Here is a 20,181-nt window from a genome sequence, read left to right as displayed (position 1 = left end):
GAACTCTCAAAGATTCGCACCTAAGGTCAAATTGAAGAACAAATCTAAGATTGAAAGGCTACTTGGAGTCCAAATTCTTTAAGATGGTATTCATAAGAAAAACTTCATCGTTAAAAATGGTATTCATAAATAACTTTTAGCGGCCCAAGTGTCCTCGGAACGTTGGAAGTGTTCTAGTCTAAATTGAAGAAATATTATTTAAGTCAACTGATAGCTTTCAAAAAGATGATAAAACACAACTTGAAACTGACCCAAAATGTGTGTTTGTTTGATGTAAATGCAAGAAATTTGTTAAGGTTCTCTATCCTTTGAAAAGGTGTATCTGTTGGGTGATAAATTAGCTGATAGTTTATAGTTTATGGTTGATGATTGATAGTTTATAGTTTATAGGTGATGACTGATGACTCATAGCTGATAAGCTAATTAAATTGTTTGATAAAATTAGCGGTTTAATTAACTGATAAATTTAATTGACATAAAAAGATATTTTTTATTAATAATTAAATGTATATTTAAAATTATTAAAATTTATAAGGGTAATAATGAAAGAAAAAATAATAAGCTATAAACTAAAATGCTATTTAAAATAGCGTCAGTAAAATAAACTATAACTTGGTAAAATAAGCTATAAGCTCGTGATGAAAAGACTGTTAATAGATCTTTTATTATCATACGAGCTTATAAGCTATAAGTTATAAGTTCAAAATAGAACTTACGAAGAGAGTTAAAGGTGAAACCTCAAAATGACCATAGTTTGATAGTACACCCTCCGTCTCAAAATAAATGTTGTTTAAGGTTGTTACACACACTTTAAGAAAAGTAATGATTGAGTCAATAAAGATAACATTTTTACAAAAGTACTCTTAATTACTATTGGTTACTATATGTTGTCATTACTTGAAAAGGGTGTAGATATGGGGTAAAGTTAATAAAAATTAGTTAATGTTATATTGAAAGAGTAAATAGACTATTATTTTGAAACAACTTTTTATGGTTAAAATAACACTTATTTTGAGACATTTTGAGACAGAGGTAGTAGCATATTTGTGACATTCCTTACATCCTTAGAAAATTTTGATACAATCTTTGGCCAAAATATTAAAATTAATTTTAAAAATAAAAAATAAAAAATTGATGATTCCATACAACTCTATATATAAAAAGTTTTGAAATTAAAATTTCTCTAATTTTTTCTCTTAATTTTCTTACTCTCACATTTTCCTCTTCATAATAAATAAGAGAATTTCTTTATTGGCCCCTCTATGGGGATGACCCCCAGCGAAATTCCCAAGTTGCCCCTGCTTCGGAGATGTATCTCCGAAGTATTTTTTTTAGATTTTTTCAGACTTTGGAAATGCACTTCCGAAAACGCCAAATGGGGGGTGTTTTCGGAGATGCACTTTCGAAAACACCTTTTTTCACATTTTTGGGGGTTTTCGAAAGTGCACTTCCGAATTATGCAGAAATTGTGTTTTTTTTAATGTTTTTCTTAACAGTCCCGTATTTTTAAATAAACGAAAACGCCGAATAAAATAAACGACATATCAATATAAAATACTAATATAATAAATACAAGCCGAATAATATATACAAGCCGAATCAAATAGTAATAGTGTGCGAAAATGTACGTGAATGTCAAGAAATACAACCCGAATACAATAAAATCCAAGAAAAATAATCTGGAACCCCTACTGTGTATGCCTAACCCTAACTCCCTAGGACCTCCTCTGCCTCCTATATGCCGCCGCACCGCCCGCATCACCGACCATCCTCTCCACCACGGCGACTGCCTCTGGACCGCCCTGATCAATGATACTTCGCTCCAACGCGTCCCGCCCAAGCATCTCTATCCGCTGGCATATCGGCAAGAGATCAATGGCATGGTCATTCTCGGCCTGCTGGTTCTCTAGGATCTCCTCGTATGTTGGCCTAGGAGCGCCGGGAGCGTCGGCTGTCATCAGAGGATGTGACACCCGATAGAACCATGTGACGTACCCCTCTACACAATGCCACTCTTGGGTGGCCTGCATGCGACGATACTCCTCCGGGACCAAATGATGCTCCCAGTCCTCAAATATGGCAGTGAGCTCCACTCGGGTAACTGTGTCGGGAGCAGCCTCAAACGGTGACCTCGGTATCATCTGCACATGTCCAAACTGCCGCATGCACCGCTCAGTGAGATACCTCACCATGGAGGTATCCACGATATGGTCCCACTGCATTGTTCCCCCTTTGGAGAACGTAGCGGGCGGCCCTGGGCATGGCGTCATCGTACGCATGATCAATGGCGAAGCCGTGGATGCGGGGGTAGGTCACGTCGACGTATCTTACACTCTTGTCCACAAAGAGTGCAGTGCCTACCAAAAACATAAACCAGCACCAGAGAGCGCAGGCACGGTGATACTCCATAAATAGGTCGTTACCCACCTCCTCAAAATCGGCCGCCGCCACCAAGTGGTGCTCATACTGATCGCTTAATGTGGAGAACCGGATATGAGGCCCATTTGTCGTCCGGCACTCATAATGATCCATATAAGGGTCCATACCCAAATAGATCCCCATCCACTCGATCGCATCGACCCTTTGGATCCGGGAATGGTTCAGCAGCATCCCCCTAATCGGCAAGTGGAGAAGACAATGCACATCGTGCAAGGTGATCGTCATTTCCTCAACCGGTAAGTGGAAAGAAGACGTCTCCCTATGCCACCTCTCCACAAAAGCCCCCTACATGTCGTGGCTGATGGTGGTATACCCGGTCATGCACAACCCACCTAGCCCGGAAGCAGTCCCCGCATCATTAAACCACTACGCCTCTGGTTTAAAGAGACCAAAAATCTTCCGCGCGTGGTTCACCATTTTTAAAGTCGGCCTTTCCTGTTACAACAAAAACAAAAACAAAAACAAAAACAAAAAACATTGTTAATTAGACCGTTAAGAAAATGTGGAATAAAAAGTTAAATAAAAAACGGTTAAATAATAAAGTCGAATAAATTATAAAAAATACCTCTCCCTCCCAAACACGTCGAGCGACGTGCTCGTGGTAGGAAATCAGCACGGACGTGTCCCTAGGCCCTCCCGGGTAGCCCTCCTCCTCCTCCTCCTCCCCGTGTGGAGGATCAGCATCAGGTATCTCCTCCTCCGCCTCCTGGTATCTCACCTCCTCCTCCTCCCGTACTTCCTCCTGACGGGAAGAAGATACCCGAGCCAGCCGACTCCTCAATTCAGACGAGGAATCAAACTCATCTGTCTAGACGGGTGCTCGTACTCTACCCTGTCCCCGCGTCGATGCAATCTACGCCGCCCGCTCGCGTCTAGCCGACGCTGTCTGTGTCTCTCTCCCCTGTCTAATTCTAGCTGGGTTGCCTTCCATTTTCCTAAAACAATTGAAATCCATAAGCGAATAGGTTAGAAGGCTAAACAATCAACAAAAAAAAACATTTGGGTCAACTTCGGAAGTGCATTTCCAAAACTGGTCAGGGAGGTGTTTTCGAAAACGCACTTCCGAAAACACCTGCGGCACCATTTTTGCAGAAAACCCAAAAGCTTGCCCTAAGTGCATCAAAACCTCAATTTTCCTATCTAAACAACACTAGTGACATGTAATAACTTAAATGAACTACACTATAACACCCCTAATATCAATTTCAATCCTAAATTGAAAGTTTAGAAAACTTACAGATTTGAGATGTTGTTGGAGGTGCTTTAGAAGTAGTTTAAGAGCCTTTTGAGCAGCCTTTGATGGTCTTTGAATTTGCCTTTGGTGGTTATGCAACTGGTTCAGACGAATTTTTGAATGATTTAGGATAAATTTTGGGGGGAGGGTGTTTTGTTTAAACAGCAAAAACGCGCATTTTCGAAATATTTTTTTTAAGTAAAAAAAAGGTGATTTCGGAAATGCATTTTCGAAATCAGTCTTTTTTTCAACTTCAAAAATGCATTTTCGAATTAAAAGGACAATTACAGAATTTCGCTGAGGGTCACCAAGAAGATAGGGAGGTGGATAAAGAAATTCTCATAAATAATCACCATTTGCTTTATTGTGTATCCAAACAATGACATTAGATAACTTTAGGTATTTTTCTAACATATTTTGTGAAAGAAAAAGTAAAAGAAAAATTAAGTTGACTTCAGAAAGTTGTTGGTGAGAGAGAGCGAAAGTTACATGCTTTTGCCGCGAATAAACCCAGTCCCTGAATTTTTTTTTTCAAAAAGTCAAAGGATGTATTGTTGTTCAACCAAACTCACTGAATATCCATATTTAAGGTAAGATATTCCATTTTTTTCATACAGACTTGCCCGACGGCAAAGCAGCTGACTTTAACTTTACTCTCATAATTTTCTTATTCAATTCAATCATTTATGTCTTCCTCAAAGCTCCGATCTATTGTGCCACTTCGACCCAAAAGCGGACAGATTAGAAGAAAAGGTTACAATCTGAACCCTCTGATTCATTCTTTCTTTTTTTCTAAACCATTTTTTTTTTAATTTTTGTTTCATAATTCGTTTTATACAGTTTTAAACGACTTAGCTAGTAATAAAAAGAAAAACAAAAAATTCGACATATTGAAGGAATTAAAAGTGCATAAAGATAAAGCGTTGTTAAGAAGTATTCTAAAAGAAGACGATCGTTATCCTCGTATTGTACGTTTGAAAGCTTCTCTTCAAGTGTTCAGTGAAACGGAAACGTTCTTCAAAAGTTTGAGAGAAGAAAACACAGATGCATCTTTCACTTCACATCTCCATGATTGTATTCAATACCTTAGATCTCTCACTTCAGAAATCACTTCTTCTCTTCAAGTGGACGCCAATAGCCAAATCATTTTTCAAGAAATGCTCTCAAGTTTCGAAAGAAAAGCCTCGTCATATCCCGCTTCACGTCTCCGTGATTCTCTTAAAAAACTTGAAAAATATCTGATTTTACGGTTTGACTTTAATAGAGATATCCGTGAACTTGAAGTGTTGTTAAGAGGAGAAGTCACACGTGGATCTTTCACTTCACTTCTCCATGATTGCATTAGAGGCTATGAAGATCTCATTTCAGAACTCAGTACTTCTTTTCAAGAGGACGGGTTTGACGTTAATAGAGTCATCCACGAACATGAAGTGTTCTTAAGTTTCCGAGGAGATGACACACGTGCATCTTTCACTTCACATCTTCATGCTTCTCTTCAAAACGATGGAATCTCTGTTTTCATGGACGAGAATTCGCTTCAAAGAGGAAATCACATTTCATCATCACTACTGCGAGCAATTGAAGACACTAAGATCTCTGTGATTGTTTTCTCAAGAAATTATGCTGATTCGAGATGGTGTTTGGAAGAATTGGTGAAAATAATGAGGTGTCGCAGAACTGTAGGGCAGGTGGTGCTTCCAGTTTTCCATGGTGTAGATCCATCTGAGGTTCGTCACCAAACTGGTGAGTTTGGAGAAGCATTTCAAAGTCTTTTGGATAGGATTTCAAAGGGCAAGAAGAAAAAGTCTCTTAAATGGAGAGAAGCACTTCGTCAAGCTGCTGGCCTTGCTGGTTTCGTAGTTCCCAATTCAAGGTAATTTAAATTCAGTTACTAGCAGAAAATATTTTGTTTTCAGTAACTAAGAGTTGAAAGTTAGGAAGATTATATTTTTAGAAACAATATTTTTCTTCTCAATTTTATCTCACAACCAAATACACTATTAAGATGTCCTCATTCTATATAATTTTTCTCATGTGGAAGAATCATTCCATGTTTGCTTAATATGTAAAATAATGATTGATGCAAGAATTGTTACTCAAAGCATACTTTGAAGTACAATTTACTTCTTAGTGCTTTATGGACAACATCTTCGAAAGTCATTCATTGCGCTCAAATTTTTCATATACTTTTGACCCCAATTCGCACACACACACACATATGCCTGTCTGTGCGCGAATGATTGTGTGTGTGTTTTGGTTTATTCATCTTTTCTTTGGTTCATCTTATAGGAATGAAAGGGAGGCTATCAATCACATTGTTGAAAAAGTTACTCTTTTGCTTGACAAGACACAACTGTTTGTTGCTGATAATCCAGTGGGAGTTGAATCACGAGTGCGAGATATAATTCAACAGCTAGATATCCAACAATCAAATAAAGTTCTACTCCTAGGGATGTGGGGTATGGGAGGAACCGGTAAAACTACCATTGCAAAAGCCATTTACAATAAAATTGGCCGCAATTTTGAAGGTAGGAGTTTCCTGGCAAATATTAGGGAAACTTGGGAAGGAACTACCGGTAAAGTGTCTTTACAAGAACAACTTCTGTTAGATATCTTCAAAGAAACAAAAACCAAGATACAAAACATTGAGTCTGGAAAAACTACATTGAAGAATAGGCTCTGTCATAAAAGAGTACTTCTCATACTTGATGATGTGAATAGTTTGGACCAACTAAAAGCTTTGTGTGGAAATCGTGAATGGTTTGGTTCTGGGAGTAGAATAATTATCACAACCAGAGATAAACATATACTTAGAGGGCTACGAGTTGACAAAGTATACGCAATGAAAGAAATGGATGAAAATGAATCAATTGAGCTTTTTAGTTTGAATGCATTCAAGCAACCTAGTCCTAGAAAACAATTTGCTGAAATTTCTAGAAATATTGTTGAGTACTGTGGAGGATTGCCACTAGCTTTGGAAGTCATTGGTTCCTATTTGTTTGACAGAGCACTCACAGATTGGAAGTGTGTATTGGAGAAAATCAAAATAATTCCCAATGATCAAGTACAAAAGAAGTTAAAAATTAGCTATGATGGTTTAAATGATGACCTTGAGAAAGAAATATTTCTTGACATTGCTTGTTTCTTTATTGGGATGGACCGAAATGATGTTATACAGATATTAAATCCTTGTGGACTTTTTGCAGAAATCGGAATAAGTGTGCTTGTTGAGCGAAGCCTGGTAACTGTTGATGATAAAAACAAGCTTGGAATGCATGATTTGTTACGAGATATGGGAAGAGAAATCATACGTGAAAAATCACCCAAGGAGCCCGAGGAGCGTAGCAGATTATGGTTTCGTGAGGATGTGCTTGGTGTTTTATTTGATCGAAATGTAAGCGCTTCTTATTCAAATTCATATTTCTGTCGTGTTTCTTAAACCTCTCCATGTTTTACATTTTGGTCCATTATATTTCTCAGGGAACAAAAGTTGTTGAGGGACTAGCTTTGAAGTTGCCAATAGCTAATTCAAAATGTTTTAGCACTAAAGCGTTTAAGAAGATGAAGAGACTCAGATTGCTTCAACTTGTTTGTGTACAACTTGATGGAGATTTTGAATATCTTTCAAGAAATTTAAGATGGCTATGTTGGAACGGATTTCCTTTAACATGCATACCTTCAAATTTTTATCAAGGAAACTTAGTTTCCATGGAGTTAGAAAACAGCAATATGAAATTTGTGTGGAAAGAGACCCCGGTATTAATATTGATTTTAGTTTTTTGCATTTCATGTATTGTTTTCACTTATCATGGTTAATGCTTCCATTTATTTTTGTAAGCTTCTTTCCTAAATCCTCTTTTTAACATTTATATTCTTGTAGAGAATGGAGATGCTGAAAATCCTAAACCTTAGTCATTCCCATCAACTGATGCAGACCCCAAACTTCTCAAATTTGCCTAATCTTGAAAAGCTAATACTTGTAGATTGTCCAATGTTATCTGAGGTTTCCAACAGCATTGGAGATCTCAATAAAATTCTTCTAATAAATTTGGAAGACTGTATTAGCCTATGTAACCTTCCAAGAAGCATTTATAAATTGACATCTCTTAAAACTCTAATTCTTTCAGGGTGTTTAATGATTGACACGTTGGAAGAAGACATAGAACAAATGGAATCTTTGACCACTCTGATTGCAAATAACACTGGAATAACAAGAGTTCCGTTTTCTATAGTGAGATCAAAAAGTATCGGCTACATTTCTTTGTGCGGCTATGAGGGTTTCTCACGGGATGTATTTCCAGCTATCATTTCGTCTTGGATGTCTCCAACAAATAATTTTACACCCCAATTTCAAACATCTACTATTATGTCTTCTCTTATTTCCTTAGATGCACCACATGGTAGTTCCCAGGAGCTATCATCGATTTCCAAGTACCTTCCAAGTCTTAGAAGTCTTTGGGTGGAGTGTAGCTCAGAAGATCAACTTTCTCATGATACAACAATAATTTTAGAGGCATTATATGCCCTAAATTTTCGAGAATTGGAACCAACATCAACCACATCACATGTATCAAAAAATTCCTTGAAATCTCTTTTCATTCAACTGGGAAGGAATTGCCAAGTTGCCAATATTCTGAAAGAGAAAGTTTTACAGGTGTTACTCATTCTCCTTTGCATGTATTTTATTGTTCTTTCAAATGTAAATAAGAAGTAACATGTTAGATGAAAATGTGAGTTACTTTTAAGTGACATAAACGTGATGAGATCCATATATCCAATGCCTTAAGGTTTTTGGCTAATATGTGTGTCTAATCCATTTGCGTAGTTGCTCTTAACTCAATGTGATGATCTCCTAATTTTTAGGTTTCCATTGTTACCTAATAAATATATTGGAAGATTGAATTTTGATCCTATTTTTCTTGTACAGTATATGACCGGTGACGAGAGTGGTGGTTGTGTGCTCCTGGGTGATAGTTATCCCGATTGGTTAAGCTTCAATTGTGATGGTTCTGCTGTAATTTTTAAAGTCCCTCAAGTAGAAGGGCGTAACTTGAAGTCATTGATCTGCATTGCCTATTCATCAACTTCGGATAACATAACATCAGATGGTCTTAAAAATGTGTTGGTGAAAAATTACACGAAAGCCACCATTCAGCTTTATAAGAAAGAAACACTTGCTTCCTTTACGGACGAGGAGGGGGAGAGAGTAGTATCAAGTATAGAACCCAGAGACAAAGTGGAAGTTGTTGTTGTTTTTGAAAATGGTTTCAGTGTGAAGAAAACTACAGTTTATCTCGTATATGATGAACCAATGGGAGAAAAAAGTGATCAATGGGAAGCACCAGAAGGAAATGCTATCGCTTATAGTGCGGATGAAAATGAAAGCGTACAATGTGAAGAACCATTACCAGACGAAAATGCTAATGCTTATAGTGCTGATGAAAATGAAAGCATATTAAGGACGAGCTCTCCACAAGTGGAACTCGTGGAAAAAAATGTTGGTGCGAGTAGTTGTGGATCTGTCAAATATAGTTTTAGACAGTGGATTACAAATTTTATGTGTAGATTAGTGGAGTGCTGGGGATAGTCAAGTTGGACTTGACTTTATGTGTAAATTTTATCCAGAAGTCATTCAGTTTGAGGACAAACTTGGCAATCACTGTATGAAATTTATGATATGCTGCTAAATGTTGTTATTAAATTTGTTACTACTGTGTGCCTTTGGTTTAGTTTTTGTTCTTTTGGTCTTTAAAAGTCATGTTATCTCACACTAGATGTCTTAATTGGTTCATTGTGAATCATATCTTAAAAAAAGTTTAAAAATCATTTTTGATAGAACAGTACCCATTTTAAAGGCATGTAAAAGCTTTTTTGATATTAAGTGTTAACTTTAATGTGTAAGTTGGCTATTTTGAATAGTTAAAGAGTATTCCGATTATCATTTTTTTAACAACAATCTCCTGCAATGTAGGGGACACCATTCTTGCATTAAGTAAACAATTCCTAATGGCACTATGTTGTTACAATTTTCTTTGATTCCAATCCCTCACCGATGCCTGATATTGTTTCGTTAATTATCGTATCACTTAAAAACTCCGAAGTAGACGTTTGTAGGGATGTTTTTTACTCTTCAAAGAGGAGTTCACATTTCAACTTCACTAATTTTGTTATTGTTTTCTCAACAAATTATGCAGAATTGTGTTTGTGTTTGGAAGAGTTGGTGATATAATCATGCAGTGTTGCAGAACCATAGGGCAAATTGTTTTGCCAGTCTTCTATTATGTAATTCCATCTGAAGTACATCATCAAACTGGTGAGTTTGGAAAACAATTAGGAGAGTGATGTACCTTTGGTCTAACATGATTTTGGTGTGCTTATGGTGGTTAGCTTGGTAATGATTGTATACTGAGGTCCTATCTAAGGTGTTTGGAGATTAACTTGTTCTTAATCATGATCCACACTAGTATTTTAGTGTAGGCGAGAATGTTTATATCGTAATCGTAAAATTTTTGAGAAAATTTATCCCATTGGAATGTCAACACTGATATTAATTTCTGTTTTTTTTTAAATTGAGCAATATAGACCTATCACCAATGTCAACAAAATTAAAATTACTTTTACGGTTCTTGTCAATAGATTAAGATTCCTTATATTTAGTATCATCTCTCCTCACCAAAGACTTCATCCAGGGAAGCAAAATTGGTGAATGTATTTGTATAACTTCTGAGAATATCAATTTACAATCCGATAGATCTTTTAAAGGTGGTGACCTTGCTATGAAAAACTGATATTTGAGAGGCTTTTGACAATGTGGATTTGATTTGTTGTTGTTGCTGCTGCTGCTTAAAGTGCTTAATTTCTTGGGATTTGATATAATATTCTACAATTTGATTCATCTTATCACCCGAGGAAGATCCAAAGTCACTTTATATTAAGCTGTACTCCGCTGATGATGATTCGAAATCACCTTCTGTTAATACAAGATCATCATCGAGGAGTCAAAATCACCTTCTGCTGAGCCAAAATCACCTGACGAGATTTATAAGGACCAGCTGATGAGACAAAGTCACCTGATCAGGAACCAGAGTCACCTACCGATGAGACAAAAACCGAAAGAGGACTTAAATTTGCCTGCTTATGCTGATGAGACAAAGAAGAGTTTTGATAATACATTGGTCGCATGTCATTTGGCAAAAGAAGAGGCATTGATGAACGCTGATAAATTTGCAGTTGCTTAAGAAGAAGCTAGAGTAGCTTGTGCAGCTTCTGAAATAGAAGCTAGAAAACAAGCTAAAGCAGCACGTGCAGCTGCTAGGGCAGAAATTGAAGCAAATGAAACACAGCAGAGAAAAAGACTCCAAGAATTGCTTGAACAAGAAGATGTAGATATTATGAACTGAATCTATCTTTCATTTGATTGTTGTAAAAAACAATGATATCTCATTGATTTGGCTGTGTATACTTTCATACAATTAAACTTGAGGGTGTTTCATATGCCCCTGTTATTATATAAATAGTAGGATTTTTGCCTTGATTCACTTATGTCTACAGCGCAACAAATTTTACCCTGGATGCTATGTACAAAGTTGGAATTGGTGCACCTGAGCACGTTTCCGATATAATTGTGGCTGCGGGCCAGAAGTTTTATTCACCTGGATTGGGTGAAATCTACCAGGAATATATTTTTACGACAATACTCATCCCATTCCAAAGGGTTATGGAAATATATCTCTCGGCTCAATCTAATGTGGATACAGAAATGTATCTCTGGACGCACTCTTTTCACACACACATCAGCTCAAATTATTGACACTTTTATTTTGTTAAAATTTAGTTCGAAAATGCATATTTGTATCCACATTAGATTGAAACCAGAGATATATCTCCATAATCACCCGTAATTCAATATTCAATGAGTATTTCGGAGATGCATCTCCGAAATATGATGCATTAGGTCAAACAAAAAACAATGACATAATAATGAAAAAACAACATAAATTAACATGAAAATAAACATTACATAGATAATCGTTAACATTAATATAAATTTAACATTACATTTCATTACAAACGGGTGGTTCAGGACGTTGCAACATTCTTAAAATAAATTCGACTAATCTTGCAACCGTCACATCCATTTCGATCGAACTCTTTGTTGAGTAACAGTAAAATGTACTCCACATAACCTTCAAGTCTTCATCCATCTTCAATTCAAGCACGGTGAACCGTATATTTCATTCTTTGTCAATCGAGAGTAAACGGTACTTGAGCTTGACAACTCTCTGATTTTATGGATATCGCATGGAAGTATGTCATTGAAGACTCCACATACCAAGTCCATGGTCAACTTTTGGATGGATAATTGGTGTGGTGTGTAGTTGGCTAGTTGATTTAACATATATGTCAATTTTCACAGAACCCTCACGGTTACTGTGCAGAACTGGATTTGCAATGGAGCTTGGTTGATTCCTGCTGGTATCCTTATTGTGTTTTCGGGCCTGCAACCGCTTATTTCGCAAATTCCTCTTCATGAGCTAGACATAGTGGACTCGGTAATTTGGAAGGGCTCGGTCAATGGCAATTTTAGTGTTAAGCAAGCATTTGAGTCTGTTCAAAAGCCCAATAGTTCTGCTGTCTAGAATGATTTTCCGTGGGATAGAAATATCCCTCCTTTGTTAGTGTGGAGGTTTCTTCACAACAAAATACCTACGCACGAATTTTTTTGGCTTAGAGTATTCCTATTATCTCTAGGTGTTTTCTCTGAATGCTTAGCTTTGAGACATCTCATCATATTTTCTTCGATTTTCCTTTTGCGAGTTGTATTTGGAAGTGGTTGATGGATAAATTTCAAGTTACCTTGCATATCCGGGATATGTCGAATTGTTTAAATTTCTTGAAAACTACTTGGTCCCCTCAAGCAAAGGTGGTGGTATTCTCCTGTGTTATGAGTCTTTTTCATCATATATGGAGAGCTAAAATTTTGAGTAGATCTGAGGCATGAATATTCATTGGAAAACTTGTTTGTTGGTTATTTTGGCTAATGCAAAGTTGGTTGGGAACGGTACTTCTAGATGTTCGAATAACTCTATATCCAACTTTTCCCTTTTAAAAAAGGCTTCGACATTTGCATTCATCCTAGGAGGCCCTTAAAAGTAGTGGAGGTTTTGTGGTTTCCTTTGCCTTTAGGATGTATTAAAGCGAATATTGATGAGTTTGCTCGTGCCAATCCTTCCTTGACTTCATGTGGTAGTATTTTCTGGGATGACAATGCTTGTCTTGTAGGAAGTTTTAGCGCCTTCCTTGGGGAGGGAACACCCGAATCGGCGGAGTTACTTGCGGCTATTATCTCTATTGAGAAGGCTAAAATGTTTAATTGAAAAAAACTTTGGATAGAAACGGATTGCTCTCTTGTTGTGAAAGCTTTTTCTAACTCTAATTTAGTTTTCTGGAAGATGATCTCGTTGGCTTAAATGTCAAACATATATTTTATCTATTGATTTATGGTTTCACATATTTATCGGAAAGCCAAATTTTGTGTTGATATTCTAGCTAGTATTGGTTATTACAATAGAAATTTTGTTTGGTTCAATTATGTTCATTTAGAAATTTTGATGAATTACCTTTAAAATAAGGTTGATACCCCTAGACTAAGACTTTGTTCTCCCTTGGTTTGGTCCCCTTTGTGTCTTGTATTTTCCTTATGTTTTTTTGGTTTAATGGATTCCTTCTTTTGGTTTATAAAGAAAAAAAAGTTAACAATTTAAAATTAAATGAGCTAGTTGTTAAACAAATATAAATTAATATTTTAAATTCAATTTTGAACAATAATATTCATTTAAATTTATGTATTAATTTATTGATATTTATAAACTAAAGTGACGTTAAATTTAAAAAATAGCAAGTAGTATTTTTTTAAGCTGGAAGGTGTGAGAGAATACATTTTCTCAGACAGACGTGCGCGAAGAAACTCTTTTCTACTTCCTTCTGTTTCTTTCTTTGTTGAATCCGCACACACTAAGCTAACTTCATCATGTCTTCTTCAAAGCTCAGATCTACCCGGCCATCTCGACGCGAACAGATTAAAACACAAAGTTAGAGTCTCAATAACACTCAAATTCATTTCTTTTTTATTTTTCTATATTTTTATAATTAGTTTTTTTCATAATATTTTTTTCTTCTTCAGTGGCAAAAAGCATGATGGATTCTATACAAAGAAACACAAAAGGAAGTGATATAAGAAGCTATGAAGTGTTCTTAAGTTTTCGAGGAGAAGATACCCGTGCATCTTTTACTTCACATCTCTATGCTGCACTTCAAAATGACGGAATCACCGTTTTCATGGACGATGATTCGCTTCAGAGAGGAGATCATATTTCAAACTCACTGCTGCAAGCAATTGAAGAGTCTCGGATCTCTGTGATAGTTTTTTCAAAAAATTATGCAGATTCGCGGTGGTGTTTGGATGAGTTGGTGAAAATAATGGAGTGTCGTAGAACCATAGGTCAGGTGGTGCTTCCGGTGTTCTATGGCGTAGATCCATCTGAAGTTCGTCACCAAACTGGTGAGTTTGGAGAAGCATTTCAAAGTCTGTTGAATAGAAGAAAGAATCAGGAAGACTCTGTATCGCAGAAATGGAGAGATGCACTTCGTGAAGCTGCTGGCCTTGCTGGCTTCGTTGTTCTAAACTCGAGGTAATTCATTATCAGGGAATAGAAAATTAAGAAGAATATATTGAGAAAAATGATGGATCTATATTCTTTTTTGTTTATAAGTTTGAGTGAACATGAAAATAGAAAATACGGGAACTCACCTAGACAATATCATTTTTTGAATATAAGTTAATTCAATCGCTAATTCTTCTTTGCTTAATATGTGACATAATAATTGCTGCATGAATTGTTTACTAAAAATATAATTTGATATACAATTTACTTCTTATTGGTTACTGGACAACCTCTTGAAAAGTCTTTGGGAATTATTTTAGAAAAGTTGAATGGCTGTGTGAATTGGATTAATCATTTTTTCTTTGATTCGTTTTTATAGGAATGAAAGGGAAGCTATCAGTCATATTGTTGAAAAAGTTACTCTTTTGCTTGATAAGACAGACTTGTTTGTTGCTGATAATCCAGTGGGAGTTGAATCTCGAGTGCAAGATACGACTCAACAGCTAGACATCAAACAATCAAATAATGTTCTACTCCTAGGGATGTGGGGTATGGGGGGAACCGGTAAAACAACCATTGCAAAAGCCATTTACAACAAAATTGGCCGCAATTTCGAAGGAAGGAGCTTCCTTGCAAATATTAGGGAAACTTGGGAGCAAACTACTGAAAAAGTGTCTTTACAAGAACAACTTCTTTCAGATATCTTCAAAGAAACAACAACCAAGATACAAAACATTGAGTCTGGGAAACTTACATTGAAGGATAGGCTCTGTCATAAAAGAGTACTTCTTGTACTTGATGATGTGAATAGTTTGGACCAACTGAAAGCTTTGTGTGGAAATCGTGAATGGTTTGGTCCGGGGAGTAGAATAATAATCACAACCAGAGATAAACATATACTTAGAGGGCTGAGAGTTGACAAAGTATGTGCAATGAAAGTAATGGATAAAGATGAATCAATTGAACTTTTTAGTTTGAATGCATTCAAGCAACCGAGTCCTAAAAAACAATTTGCTGAAATTTCTAGAAAGATTGTTGAGTACTGTGGGGGATTGCCACTAGCTCTGGAAGTCCTTGGCTCTTATTTGTTTGAAAGGGGAGTAAGAGATTGGAAGTGTGTATTAGAGAAAATCAAAATAATTCCCAATGACCAAGTACAACGGAAGTTAAAAATAAGCTATGATGGTTTAAATGACGATACTGAGAAAGAAATATTTCTTGACATAGCTTGTTTCTTTATCGGGATGGACCGAAATGATGTTATACAGATATTAAATGCTTGTGGATTTTTTGCAGAAATCGGAATAAGTGTGCTTGTTGAGCGAAGCCTGGTAACTGTTGACGATAAGAACAAGCTTGGAATGCATGATTTGTTACGAGATATGGGAAGAGAAATCATTCGAGAAAAATCACCAAAAGAACCCGAGGAGCGTAGCAGGTTATGGCTTCATGAGGATGTGCTTGATGTTTTATCGGATCGAAATGTAAGCACTTCGTATATTTAAAGTTCTTCATCTTTCATAAATTCTTCATGTTTTACGTTTTGGTCCATTATATTTCACAGGGAACAAAAGCTATTGAGGGGCTAGCTTTGAAGTTGCCAATAGCTAGTTCAAAATGTTTTAGCACTAAAGCTTTTAAGAAGATGAAGAGACTCAGATTGCTCCAACTTGCTGGAGTAAAACTTGATGGAGATTTCGAATATCTTTCAAGAAATTTAAGGTGGCTATGTTGGAATGGATTTCCTTTAACATGCATACCTTCAGATTTTTATCAAGGAAATATAGTTTCCATGGAGTTAGAAAACAGTAAAATGAGATTTATGTGGAAAGAGACCCAGGTATGTATCTTGACTTTAGGTGTTTGCATCTGATGTATTGTTTTCACTTTTTGTGGTGAATGTTTCCATTTATTTTTGTAAGCCTCTTCCTTAAATTCTCTTTTTAATATTTATGATCTTGTAGAGAATGGAGATGCTGAAAATCCTAAACCTCAGTCATTCTCATCATCTGATGCAGACACCAGACTTCTCTCATTTACCTAATCTTGAAAAGCTAGTGCTTGTAGATTGTCCAATGTTATCTGAGGTTTCCAACAGCATTGGAGATCTTAATAAAATTCTTCTAATAAATTTGGAAGACTGTATTAGCCTATGCAACCTTCCAAGAAGCATTTATAAGTTGACATCTCTTAAAACTCTAATTCTCTCAGGGTGTTTAATGATTGACACGTTGGAAGAAGACATAGAACAAATGGAATCTTTAACCACTCTGATTGCAAATAACACTGGAATAACAAGAGTTCCGTTTTCTGTAGTGAGATCAAAAAGCATTGGCTATATTTCCTTGTGCGGTTATGAAGGATTCTCACGAGATGTGTTTCCATCTATCATTTGGTCTTGGATGTCTCCAACAAATACTTTTCCATCCCAATTTCAAACCTCTACTATCATGTCATCTCTTGTTCCTCTTGATGTACCACATAGTAGTTCCCAGGAGCTATCATCGATTTCCAAGTATCTTCCAAATCTTAGAAGTCTTTGGGTGGAGTGCAGCTCGGAAGATCAACTTTCTCATGATACAACAATAATTTTGGAGGCATTATATGCCACAAATTCTGAAGAATTGGAACCAACAGCTTCTACATCACAAGTATCAAAGATTTCCTTGAAATCTCTTTTCATTCAATTGGGAATGAATTGCCAAGTTGCCAATATTTTGAAAGAGAAAATTTTACAGGTTTGACTCATTCTCCGTTGCTTGTATTTTATTGTTAATATTATTTTTGTGTCAAATGTTAGATAAAAATGTGAGTGACTTTTGAGCAACATAATCGTGAAGAGATCCATATATTCAATGCCTTAAAGTTTTGGATGAACATGTGTATCTAATCCACTTGTATGGCTACTCTTAACTCAATGTGGGAATCTCCTGATTTTTAGGTTCCCCTTGTGACCCAACAAATATATTCTTCGATTGAATTTTAATCCTATGTCTCTTGTACAGAATACGACTGTCGATGAGAGTGGTGGTTGTGTGCTCCTGGGTGATAGTTATCCCGACTGGTTAAGTTTCAATTGTGATGGTTCTTCTGTAACTTTTGAAGTTCCTCAAGTAGAAGGGCATAACTTGAAGTCATTGATGTGCATTGCCTATTCTTCAACTCCGGATAACATAACATCGGATGGACTTATAAGTGTGTTAGTGAAAAATTACACAAAGGCCACCATTCAGCTCTATAAGAGAGAGACATTAGCTTCCTTTAAGGATGAGGAGGGGGAGAGATTAGTATCAAGTATAGAACCCGGAGACAGAGTGGAAGTTGTTGTTGTTTTTGAGAATGGTTTCAGTGTGAAGAAAACAGCCATTTATCTCATTTATGATTGACCAGTTGGAGAAAAAAAATGGAGCAATGTGAAGCATCAGAAGATAATGCTATTGCTTGTAGTGGTGATGAAAATGAACATATAGTAACGACGAGCTCTCCACAAGTTATGTTGGTGCTAGTAGTTGTTGTGGATTTTGTATATATAGTGTCAAAGAATGGATTCCAAATTTTATTTGTAGATTAGTGGAGTGCTGGGGAAAGTCAAGTTGGACTTGAGTTTGTTAGTGGAAATCAGCCATTTTTCCGGAAGTCATTCAGTTTGTGGACAAACTTGGCAATCTCTTGATGAAATTTGAGATATGCTACTAAATGTTGTAATTAAATTTATTTATACTGTGTGCCTTTTGTTTAGTTTTTGTTCTGCCGGTCTTTATAAATCCTGTTATCTCACCAAATGTCTTAATTGGTTATCTCATTGTGAATCATATCTTATAAAAAGTTAAAAAGTCATTTTTGATATAATCAATACCGATTTTAGAGGCATGTAAAAGTTTTTTTTAATTAAAAAAGTATTAACTTGAATGTGTAAGTTGGCTATTTTGAATAGCTAAAGTATTCTGATTATCATTTTCAAATAAAGGATATTTGACTGGTAGTTTAATTTGATGCTATTCAGTTTAGCTCTTTTTTATTTCAATTGAATGCAAACTATTTGATAAATGCTCTTTGAGGTGCATATACAAAAGATTCTTGGGAAGAAACATGTGGTTGATGAATGTAATTGGAGATGAGAGTGTATATGTTTTAACAACTAATATTTGCTTGGAAAATTGCGTGTTTATATATTTGTGTAGTTTAGCCATTTTTAAATTTAGGAACACTTGAAACTAACCATGTTGATAAAACCTTTAATTTTGGCGAAAACTAGGAATTCGTAAAAGAGTGATACCCATACATATTTTGTAATCATGACAAACTTGTGATACAATGTTGGTGAGGTGTATTGCTGTAAGGTTGTAGAGACCAAAGACAGAACACTTGTACAACTAGTTGGTTCAAATAAAGAAATATGTCATAGGAGGTTAAATGCGAAATAGGTTAAATCTTTTAGCAATCAATTTGCAATGATCTTTAATATAATAATTAAGGTGAATTTTAAATCCACCTCGTATATTTTTAATAGATAGTTCAAGAACTCTATTTTGACTCTGTTTGAAAAGATTCATTCTTACACTTTAAGTCTAGAACTATCCGCTGTTAATATTCCGGGGTTATCCTAAAATATGAAGATGGTGTACCTTGTTTATGATCTGCTAAGGCTCTGTCTTTTATTTTTAGAAGGGTGGCTTGGATATGGAAATATGGAGTAAAATTGTTGTGAATGCTGTTAGTGACGTGAAGAGGTAGCAAAAATAATAATTCCACTGGTACCTCATTAGTCATTACCTTACCTCAAGCACCATCATCCCCCAAACCCAACCCCTAAAATTGGCAGTAGCGATATAACATTACCAATAACATGCTATCAAATTCTAGTTTTTTTCTTCTTCATTTAGAAATAGTTTGATTCCCACCATATAGTAAGGACTGATTTCTTTCTAAAATGAGTGCTGCAATAAAGTTCTCCAACATGCATCAGTCACTCACTGATGATTAAACCACACTCCATGAATCTTTATGAGTGGTTGGCAAGAATGCAATTGAGAATAGAAACCTCACTCCAATGTTTGTGACCATAAAAGAACAAGTTCATAAGAAAATAATTTATCAAAGCAAGGGGCAAAATAATATGATGATGACAAGGAGAATCAAATTACCAGTGAGTTTGAATATGGATTTGGTGGTATTTTGGATCGAACTCTAGTCTCGACAAGGATAGCTTCATAGTTCGACAGAAATAGTGCATGCTATAGTCGAAATATGTTCAAGCGTGCAGGTGTCGAAAATGTGTGTGTTGTAGTCTAAGTTTGTTCTAGCAAGCAATTATTTAAGTTAGTTTACTGTTTAAATTAGCTTAGTGTCTAAGTTAACTATGTACTCATGTATGTGTGTTATCATCATAACATACATAATTAGTAGTCTATAAATAGACTGGTTCTCTCAGGTTGTAGAGAGAGCGTTGGTTGTTATTATTCACTTGTAACCTTTTGTCCTAATTGAAAAAGTGAATAGAAAAATAATTATAACCAACTCTGTTATTTTTTTCTTGCTTCTCTCCCTTCTTTTGCGTAAAACTAAAAGTTTTTCTTGTATTTGTTCAAGAAACCTTAATCTTTCTTATAGTTATGTTTATTCTTGACGACGATCGTTACAATAAATTGGTGTGGTGAGCGTGGATCAATATGTCGCCAATGAAGTATGAGATTGAAAAATTCACCGGAGTGAATGATTTCGGTTTATGGCACTTGAAGATGCAAGCTCTTCTAGTTCAACAGGGTTTGTTAGAAGCGCTGTAAGGATTAGAGAAGATGGATGCTGCTTTAACGGAGAAGGAGAAGACGGCGACGATGATCGAGA

General features: G+C 35.9%; 1 pseudogene; it reads left to right on the top strand.

Moving 5' to 3' along the window:
• The first annotated feature begins 4,269 nt into the window (after positions 1-4,269).
• On the top strand, positions 4,270-18,201 carry LOC131630064 (uncharacterized; annotated as a pseudogene).
• Positions 18,202-20,181: the final 1,980 nt, after the last annotated feature.

The sequence above is a fragment of the Vicia villosa genome, unplaced genomic scaffold (genome assembly GCF_029867415.1).
Source record: "Vicia villosa cultivar HV-30 ecotype Madison, WI unplaced genomic scaffold, Vvil1.0 ctg.000643F_1_1, whole genome shotgun sequence".
In the NCBI taxonomy this organism is placed as follows: domain Eukaryota; kingdom Viridiplantae; phylum Streptophyta; class Magnoliopsida; order Fabales; family Fabaceae; genus Vicia; species Vicia villosa.
Note: the sequence above shows the minus strand (reverse complement) of the source record. Positions and strands in the feature narration are given on the sequence as shown.